This window comes from Ursus americanus, chromosome 9 (assembly GCF_024610735.1).
Source record: "Ursus americanus isolate L20-20 chromosome 9, mUrsAme1.1.p, whole genome shotgun sequence".
In the NCBI taxonomy this organism is placed as follows: Eukaryota; Metazoa; Chordata; class Mammalia; order Carnivora; family Ursidae; genus Ursus; species Ursus americanus.
The window spans coordinates 46,618,778-46,629,712 of NC_142135.1; positions in this window are offsets into that span (position 1 = coordinate 46,618,778).

Genomic DNA, 10,935 nt, shown 5'->3' on the forward strand with positions numbered 1-10,935 from the left:
TGTTATAAGCAATAGAAATAAATTCTAATTTAAAATAAAAGCAATTGATGGGAAATGTATTAGGAAGATCACAACGGGGGGCGCCTGGGTGGCACAGCGGTTAATCGTCTGCCTTCGGCTCAGGGCGTGATCCCGGCGTTACGGGATCGAGTCCCACATCAGGCTCTTCCGCTATGAGCCTGCTTCTTCCTCTCCCACTCCCCCTGCTTGTGTTCCCTCTCTCGCTGGCTGTCTCTCTCTGTCGAATAAATAAATAAAATCTTTAAAAAAAAAAAAAAAAAAAAGGAAGATCACAACGGGAAGTGGGCAGGGGGCTAAGAGGCAACAAGGAAAGGCAGCAGAAACCAAAGAGCAGTTGTGAGCATATAACGTTCTGATTACTCCACTGTTACTTCAACTACTCTTCCATTCTGGCATTACTTGCTTGTATTTTAAAGTTCTCCAAGTGGCCAATCAACCTGGCTTAGGTTCACAAGCCCATCAGTTAGCAGGGCGAGGGAGGTCCTCAATACTTCTGCCTTCATAGGGGGAGACTATTACCAGTATTACCTCCCAACAAGAATACACATGATGAAGAGGGAAAATTCCACAAAACAAAGACAGGGTGCTGTTAAGAAAGGAAATTAATGTTAGCCAGTCAGAAAAGTTACAAATATTCCCCATGAATATGCATTATATTATATGCAAAGCTGTCTTCAAAAAACTGAAGAGACATCAAAGATAAACCAGATATGAATCCTGCCATTAAGAAACTTACAGTCACAGTTGCTTTAGAATCACACTAAATCACTATACCCTGAAAAAATGAGGTCAATATATTGGGTTGAACTGTATGTAATTACTAATATTCAATCATTTTTCACTTATAAAAATGGCAATTTAACACAAGTCAACCTAAAACTTAGGCTAACCAAAAATAAACCATTAAATTATCAAATCCTAAGAGTTCACAGGCAGCTTATCGTTTGTTTTTATCCCCATAACAATTCTTCTCAAATTTATAAAAAATAGCATAAATTGAATGTGCATTGAGTGTTTGACAGCACTAACCTCTATTTACCCAAACATTCACCTTTATTTCTTTTACCTAAGTACTAGGATTTCAGTGGTACCTGCAGACTCAAAACAAAATAATTTTGTGGCATGTTTTATATTTGACACTATTAAAATGAGTACATTTTAATGGGTGAAAATTAACATAGAGAATAGAAAGTAGACTATATGGCTAATGAGAATTAGCATTAGTCCAAGAGGAAAAAATTTTACAACCACTATATAAATAAATTGAATAGCTTTGAAGACAATTATCATGCAAAATGATTGTGCTAGATGCTCAAGTTAGAGTAATATATTCAGAATAATAAGCAAGAAATATTTCTTTTCAAGAAAAGTACATAACTATAAATAGGAGAACAAATAGGAATCCAAAACACAAAAGTATTGTGTTGTATCAGGGATTAGCAACCTTCTAAAATGTGCGCCAAAATTTCAAGCCCTACTCTTCAGGTTCTTCAGGATCATGGAGAAGACGGTTACCATGCCAACTTATTGTAACAATGTTTCCATGCCAACTCAAATGATAACTAGTAAAAAGGGTGTTATTTTTCCAATTCTCTCCTTAAGGTAGCTCCTTCAAGCAGTGAACAGTGAACTAATCAAGTGTGGGAAACGTACTTGAAGATGCCTGCCCTTCTCCAACCTCAGTGGTAAGACCAGATAAGTTTGACTCTGAATGAGTTTTAGGGATGTATTTGATGCTGCATAACTCTCTGATGTGATTCAGTATCGGATTTACTGAGCTACAGAGTATCATTGTGATTTGAAAGAATTAATGCAACTTCTCATATACTCAATTTATTCTCAGAAACTTTAAATTGGGAGTGGGGGGAGAGGAGAAAATTCCAAAAAATTTATATATTTATGCATTGGGTTGTAAATATTTTACAGTACTGAATTTCTTCTTTTTCAGTATTTTAAGGATGAACTTTGGGTTTGTGTCAAGAATCCCCAAGACCACACTTAGCCTTGATGATTTGCTAGAAAGATCACCAGACTCAGAAAATAAACTTACATTGATGGTTCATTATAGCAAAAAGATGTCAACTGACATCAGCAAAGGGAACAGGGTTATGGTGCAAACTCCAAGAGAAACCAGACACAAGTATCCAGGTATCCTCTCTCAGTGGAATCACATGGATACATTCAATTCTCCCAGCAAGTGTGTGAAAATGTGTGCCAAACACTGTCAACCGGGGAAGCTCACCTGAGCCTTAGAGTTCAAGGTGCTTAGTGGGGGCAGTAACATAGGCATGTGGTACTTGCTTGCGTGACTGACCTCAGCTACTTAGACTCCAGCCCCTCACAAAGCACAAGTGTTTATCATAAATCACATTGTTTACATAAATTAGATGATCAAACTGTTACCTCAAGGACTAGGGACTTATGCATACAAAAACACTTACCAGGCAAAATATTCCAAAAACTCAGAGCTCATCTCCCAAGAACTGATCAAGGGTCAGTCCTGAAGACAAGCTTTTCTTCTGAATTTGCAGAATTTGAGCAACCCTGGCCTTCTAAGTTAACCCTTTCTTGTTCACATGGCAGATTGTTAATAGTTCTATAAAATCTATCTCCTTTTCTTATATGGTAATAATTTTATCTGAGCACATAGCAAAACAGTTAGAAACTACATCTTCCATCCTTCATTGCAGCTACTCATGACCATGTGATTAAGTTCTCTACAATAGGTTTTATGTAAATCCCACCCTACTGCCTAAAGGAGATTGCTTCCCTGGGGCTTTCTTTGTTTACTCATTCCTGTGTGAACAGATGATGGGTCAAAAACCCAGCTTCAACCTATGACCCAGAAATTCTGTAACATATTAAATAGCATATCACAAGAAATTCTCACACCTGTCCATAAGGGGACATACACAAAGATGTTCATCAAGCATTGTTTGAGGCAGCAGCAAACTGGAAGCAATCTAGTGTCTGTCACTGGAAGAACAAATAAGCCAAATATGGTAGATTCACACCAATTAGGGTGATACTCAAAATATGTAACACATTTCATAACACCAGCCCCAGCCAGTCAAAATGAGTATCAGCCTCAGCAGTAAAGCAGTGTCCTAGAGACCTCCCACTTCCACACCCCCCCAAAAAAGAGGGCTCCATGTTAACCCTGTAGATGCTGGATTGTGGACAGATCCAAAGATCTAGTGAAGGAGCCCTCAGGAAACCCTAAGTAGAGACTATTTAACAATCCACATAAAGTCATTTCTATATTTTAATAACTTTTATGAAGATACACACATATGTCTAAAAAACAGCTACACGGAGTACTAGGCATTGGTTAGAATAAGTAAACTACAGAGTCACGTTGCAACATAGATAAAAAATAAGAAATAAAATTAGATGCATAGAAGAAAACCATTTAAATTAAATATATTTGCACCAACAGTACTCATTTTATAAGAACACATAAACAAAAGACACAATTTATTTGCACTTATTACATGAGCAGAGGAAAATGGCAAAAGGAATGGGGACGAAGGGAAAAAAATAAACAAGAGGGGGCTTTTTGTAGATGAATGATGATAATATCCAAAATATTCCATTTACAACTAAACTTTCTCTGAGTCCAACAAATGCAGTCAGCCCCTCTCTACAAATTTCCTTGTGTTAATGAACTTATGCAAAAGAAAATAACTGGATCAAAAGAAAACTTCTGCCTAGATAACTTGTTTCTACCAAAAGCAAAAATTGTTTTTAAAACTTAGTTCATAGGACAGAGACAACTTATCAAGGAATTGATAATATTCTTGATTATTAAGAATCCCATCCCATCTTCTTTGTGGGACGAGTTTTAATGAAGATGGGATGGGATGAGTTTTAAATGATAGGTAAGATTTCAACTGAAGAACACAGGATTTCTGACAAAGAAAAGAACAAACAAAAAAAGCATATGGGTGGAAAGCCTGAGGTGATGGGAAGTGGGAATAAAATGAGAAAGCAAATGGGATGCACGAAAAAGAATAGTGAGAAATATAACTGTGAAAATAGGTTTCAAACCTTCCAGAATTAGAAGGGTTATGGATGCTAGGTAAAGAATTCTGAAGAAAATGAGAAGCAATTGAATTTTGTAGTTGTTGTTATTGTTATTAGCATGAGTATTACTTACGTATGGGGGGGGGGGGCTGTGCTTTAGAAGAATTAATCCTGCAGCTTTGTTTAGAATAGCTCAAAGGGAGGGGTTCTAAAGCGGAAAAAAACAGTTTGAAGAGGTAGGATTTCAGAATCAGTCACCCCAAAATGTGTCACTTTTGCATACAGATCAGTTTGAACTGAAAACAATAAAAGCCCAAAAGACTCAGGAAGAAACTTTGACCTTCTCCCAACTGTCTAAAAGAATTTAGATAGAGAACCTACTCTAGGAAGAGAGCTATCACCATAGATAAATACAGTATAATATTAACTAGAATAGTGGACAGAAAGAAATTAAGCAAAGCCTATTGGTTAAAATTCCTTTCTGTGTCCCATTGTTTCTGTATGGCCCAGCAAACATTTGTTTACCAAATATGAACTCCTTTTCATCTTCCTGTGATTTGCTTTCCTTCCCTTTGAAATCCCAGCCCACACCCCTTTCTTCTTAGTTTGGGATGACATATATATCTCATTTTGCCTGTCTTTGGAATCTCACTTTTATGGGATTCCCATATGTACAAAATTAAATTTGATTTTCTCCTGTTAATCTTTTTCATATCAATTTGATTCTTAGACCAACCAGAAGCTTGAAGGATACAGTAAAATTTTTCCTCCCCAGCAAAGACAATTACAATAATTCAGACACGAGATCATGAAAATTTCCTCCTGGACAGCACGATCAGAAAGAAGACAGACATGGGGGCGGGGGGTAGAATTGACTATGTGACTGGTTGGAAGAGAATTTTGAAGGTAAAGGAGTTGAAAGGACTCAGTTTTGATGTTTGAAAGATAGAAACTATTGTTTTTCCCAGAAATAAGAGATGGGGAACCACAATTATTATAGTAAAGGAAAAAAGAGAAAGAGAAAGGATATTAATTTTAGGTGTTTAAAAACCCTTAAGGGAAAGAATTTTTGATATGCAAAATGTGAGCATATTTCTAGGCCAAGTAAGAGGGAATGATTAAAGATGAAAATTCAAGACGGCAATATTTTAACATAAGGTCCTAAAGGAAAACCAAAAGAAAATCATGACCTTGGTAAGTAGTAAGGAAATGTCTTCCAGCCTGGCTAGATGAATATATAAAGAATTATATTTGTTCTTTTGTTATGGAAATGTCTCTGGTACCTTAAAAATTTTTTGTCTCCTTGCAACCTAGAAACAAGGTCACAGCCTAAACCTGCCATTATTTTCAAATAGTGAATTGTTAGAATGCTGAGGTGATTTCAAGGAGGACTGAGGCAGGACTACTGCCCAGTCTTGATGGTTTGGTTATGCATTATGTGTGTACAAATCTAAGAGGAAGGTCTACAGACACTCCTACCTTGTTGAATGGCTATGCACTTTGATTTGGGAGGGAATCATGTACTCCCTCTAAGCAATAATTATTTCTAGCATAATTTGAATTTGGATAACAAAGTAAATTCTATCATCTTTTAACTGTTATTTACTCACTAAGAAACCTGAAATAGTTTTCCCCAATTTCACTGATAAACAACAACAGTACAATAATGGATATGCGGATATTATAAGTGAGAAATGAAATGAGATTTGCCATTCTAATCCAGAAGCATTTTTCACTTGAAAACAAATAAATTATTTGACATAGCTGGGGGATACATTTCAGAGAGTATAACTAGTACAACATGAAGATTTGCAACCATGATTCTAAAACTCATTAAATCTTTTATTTCTCTCAGGTACAAAAGTGATTTTATAATAAAAAACCATATTTCCCAAAGTGTTTAGAGATTTTAGAAGGTAATTTATGCAAAAACTATTTTCAAAGGGAATTTTTTGCAAACAAAGTCATAAATTGATTATTTTAAGTCCCTCTCCATTCCCTCCTATTGGGCACATATAGTGACATCTGAAACACCAATGCGATATATTTTTCATTTTGTTCATTTTCACCTTGATGCTGTACTCCTCAGGAGTAAGTGATGAAGACTGTGAAGAGTAATGTGTTAAAGTTCCCATGATCACCTACAATCATTTGAAAATTTATTCTACTGAACAATTATTTCTTTCCTTCAAATTACCTCAAGGCCATAATTCTGAGCCAAGTATGTATTGAGCATGTGTTATTTGCCAGACATTGTGCTGTGTTAATTAATTATAGTCCTGTAGGTTTGGAATTATAATGATTACATGATATGGGGATAGGAGTTATCAACTTATTTTCATACTTCACAGATATTTTTTCTATCTCTATTCTACTCTGTAGGCTAAATTTCCATACCACTTTCCCCACAATTCAAATTCATCTTTCATATAACAGTAATATTTCCAAAACATAAATTTGATGATTTTTTTTCATGGCTTAAAATTCATCAGTAACTCTTTTTATCATATGGATTAAAGTCAAAACTCTTGATTTGCTTTCCAGGTTTATTTTTCACTCTTTCCACCTCCTTCTTCATCTTTTTCGTCTGGCCTTCCCTCTTCTTCTTCCTTCCACTCCCTTCCCCTCTTCCTCCCCGCTGCCTCCTCCTCCTTCACCTTCTTCTTCAACTTCTTCTTCCTTTTAAAACAAGGAGTTCCTCCTAGATTTTACAGTGTCCAGAGCAGTCAACGCTCTTCCATGTCTCCATATCTTTTCTAACAGTCTCCTCTATCCAAGATTTTTTCCTTACCCCCATCTGTATCCCTGACTAGCACTACCTAATAACCCTCATCCTACCCTATACCTTACCTTCGGCTGGACTGGCAAAGATATATCTTCCTGTGAAGACTCATTTCAAGAATTTATCTCATAAAAACTTTCTTCTCAGGAAACTCCTACCACACTTCCAACCATTACCACTTGTATTCTGATATAATTATTATTTACCTTTACTTTCTTTATTTCTCTAATCAGATCTGTCTTATGGAATCTCTGAAATTCAATCACACTTGTCTTTTAGACTGTAATATCTTTAGAAGAGGGATAATATGAAGAAGACCTGGCTTATTGTAAGTGTTCAATAAATGTTAATTGAAATGAATAAATAAATACTAGATCTATCCTATTTAGAGTAGTCTATTCGTCCTAGGGACTAAATTTTTAACTTTGAAAGTAGAATAAATTTCCCTTTGATTTTTTTCCCCACTTTAAGAGATCTAGAGTGGTGATGTATTTATCACATAAAAAGATGCTATGGAAAGAGCAGTAAAATTCAGTGATTTGGAGTTGAAGTTCTGCAGTCTTATAAAACTGGATTTGACTCCTAGCTCAATGGTTTTCTGCCCATATAACATTGGGTATATTTTTAAACTCTTGAAGATTTTGTTTCCCCATCTCTTAAATAGGGATAATAAAAGCACCACTTTCACAAGGTTGCTGAAGGTTGAATGAAGATGAAGGTTGAGTAAGATGATGCATCTAAAGGCTGGCTACAGAAACTTGAACAGAGAAAGTACTAGTCAGTTTTAGCTATAGTTACATATTATCACTACTACCAGAGATACTAAAAATGGAATCCAATTTTAACTATCCAGCTCCAGCCTATTCTTCTGGTTAATTCATGCATTGCAAGCTGTGGTCTTCTCCTTTTTCTTCAACCTTAGTCACTTAACATAGGGACTTTCAGTGTCCAGAATACTTTCATGAGAGGCTATGTGATGAGAGCACAGCCACAACCATTGTGCTATGGACAAGGGACAAAGCCTTTTAAGCAATCTTGTTAAAAATATTAGTAATCCTGGAACCTTAGTCACCATACTGATAAAGTGTATTCCATGACACTTTTCTGGAATATAGGATAAATGACTGGATGGATGCATAGCTCTGCTTTACTTTTTCTGAGTTAACTTTCTACTTGTGACACTCTGGAGGCTTTTGAATTTTTATTAAGGTGATAATGATTCTATGTTTTTAAAAAGGATGTGGTCTTGGGGCGCCTGGGTGGCACAGTCATTGAGCATCTGCCTTCGACTCAGGGCGTGATCCCGGTGTTCTGGGATCGAGCCCCACATCAGGCTCCTCTGCTGGGAGCCTGCTTCTTCCTCTCCCGCTCCCCTGCTTGTGTTCCCTCTCTCGCTGGCTGTCTCTTTCTGTCAAATAAATTAATAAAATCTTTTAAAAAAATTAAAATAAAAAAAAAATAAATAAAAAGGATGTGGTCTTTATAAATCATATTTCATGACTTATTTCTGTTTTCTCTACTTCTCTTCCTCTGCATTGACTCTAAAGTCCATTTGTACACCTTACCATAACTGACCCACTCCCAAATAACCCCCATACAAAAATATATACCCCTAATAATTGAGGAGAAAAGTGGATTCACTTTTTGCTTTATTTCACGCACTTAAAAATACCTTTACATTAGATAATAGAGTTGATGATAATTATTTTTTAATCAAAAGATATTCAATTTCAAAATAGATTTTCCATGAAAATTAAGAAAAGCCAAAGGGTAATTAGAATTTCTTATTGCATTTCTATTACAGACTATTTCTGTCTTCATGTACCTGGATGTGATGCTCTTTAAGATCTGTTCGTTTATAGAAAAGTAATGAAAGTAATAAATAAAAATAGTCAAAGTAATAAATTTAAGAGTAAAAATCTAATATATGCCAACTGAATGTCTAAATTGTGACTTAGTGAGGCTCAAAATTCCCCCCAAATTTCATGTTTAGTAGCACTACAAAGGAAATTATAGTCTAAAGCTGACAAGTGTACTGTTGATACATTTTTTTAACTTAATAATTCAATATACCAGAGTGCTTTAAGAGATTAATCATTTCTACTTAATTTTATATGTGTAATTTCTTTTTTTATGACTGTGTTCAATTATTGTGTGGCAGCAATAAATATACTTTGGCTCAAAAGACCATCAAAAAGTTGCCAAAATTGGATGCTTTTAATATGAACAATTGCATTTTCTCATCCTCTTCCTGAATACTAAGCTATAAAACTTGAAAATGTTATTATAGGATATAAAAGAATTCTCGTAACTTCAGTGAATGTAGAGAGCAGAACAGGGCCTTATTCATAATATACGTTCAACAAAAGTGTATTAAATTGGATCTAAGTTTTCAAATATTTTGTTTTGAATAAAAATAACTAAATCATACGTGAATTAACTCTTTATGCTGAATTCTAAAAACACAATTCCAGATGAGTTATTCACCTTGAAAATTCTCTACTGTAAGTATATTTACCTCATCCGCATACTAGGGGCAAAACCAACAGATACACAGTAGTTGCCCCTTATCTATAGGAGATATGTTTCAAGACACCCAGTAGATGTACTAAGGTAAAGAATGTAGGCATTGTGTTATAGCATGAGGCTACTACTGACCTTCTGGCCATATGCCTACAGTTGACTGCTGGTAACTGAGTCTATGAAAAGAGAAACCAGATAATGGGGGGACTACTGTATTCAAGTTCCTTTTTGTCTCCTGATAAAAAGGCATGAGAGGACTTTCGAACCACAGTAGTGTGCTAGAAAATTCTACTTTCCTTAGGAACTATGTAGATAACAGATATATCTCTGTCCCCAAGAAACAATACAAACTTAGTAACAAACCAGAAGAGAATAGATGGAGACTGAAGTGGACCTTCATGGTGCCAACTTATTTTAAGTCCAATTTTCTGCATTCCCAGGATCCCTTATACCTAAGGCATAACCATGTGGCCTAAATTTTGCCAATCAAATGTACCATATGGAGTTGGGTTTGTAATTTAGCAGTGAAAGACAGTTATAGTTTGTATAACCCATACATTAAAATGTGTAAGATTAATCACTTAAATTACAAAAAAAACTTTTGAAATCATGGCAAATAAATACCTTAAGCAAATGACAAAATGGATTAAAGTGTGCAATATATATGATAAATAAAACACTAATTTTTAATATTCAAAAGCTCACATTAATAAGACGAAAAGATAATATAAACAGATAATAGCCCTCTCCCACCCCCAAGTAAAAATGAAATTTTGAAAAGCCAATAAGCTCAGGGGAAAATGCTCAGCCTCATTCATACATAAAGAAAGTGAAATCAAAATAACGAGATACTATTTTTCATCTGTCACATTAGTAAAGATGTTAAAGTTTGATGATACCGAGTACAGACCAAGATATGGGAAGCAAGGGGCTTTCATTCACTATTGATAACAACGTAAATTAGCATGGCCTTTGGAGAGGAAATTTGGCAATATCTATCACAAACTTAAGCATATGTCAAAGCCATATCACCATTCCAATCCATTCACCAATCCACCACCAGCCATTCACCAATTCCAAGAATTTACCCAAAGATAATCTTGCAAAATTTCATGAAAATATCTAAAAGGATATTCACCACAAGATTACTTTCCATTAGCCAAAAAAAAGAAAAGAAAAAGAAAAATCTAAATTTTTAAAGTATGAAAGCAGTTCTTAAAATAATGGTAATCCATGGAAAAGAACAGCCTGAAATCATTACGAAGAATGAATGTGATTTACAATTAGCATAAGAGATATTTCCAGGATTAAATATTAAACGAAAGGAAGCATAGTGCACATACAGCATTGTCTCTTTGGCAAGCGTTTTAAAGGATATTCACTAGCTGGTTGCCTCTGGTGACAGACTGTACTTTAAGTTTTCAACCATACCTTGTATCACAGTTACTCTTCTGACACGTGACTTTGCCACACCACTATCAAGAGGTGGAGTCTAAACACCATAGCCCCCTCCTTGAATCTGTACTCCTTAAGTGATTTGCTGTTGAACAATACTGCAGTGTAACTGTGACTTCTGAGGCGCT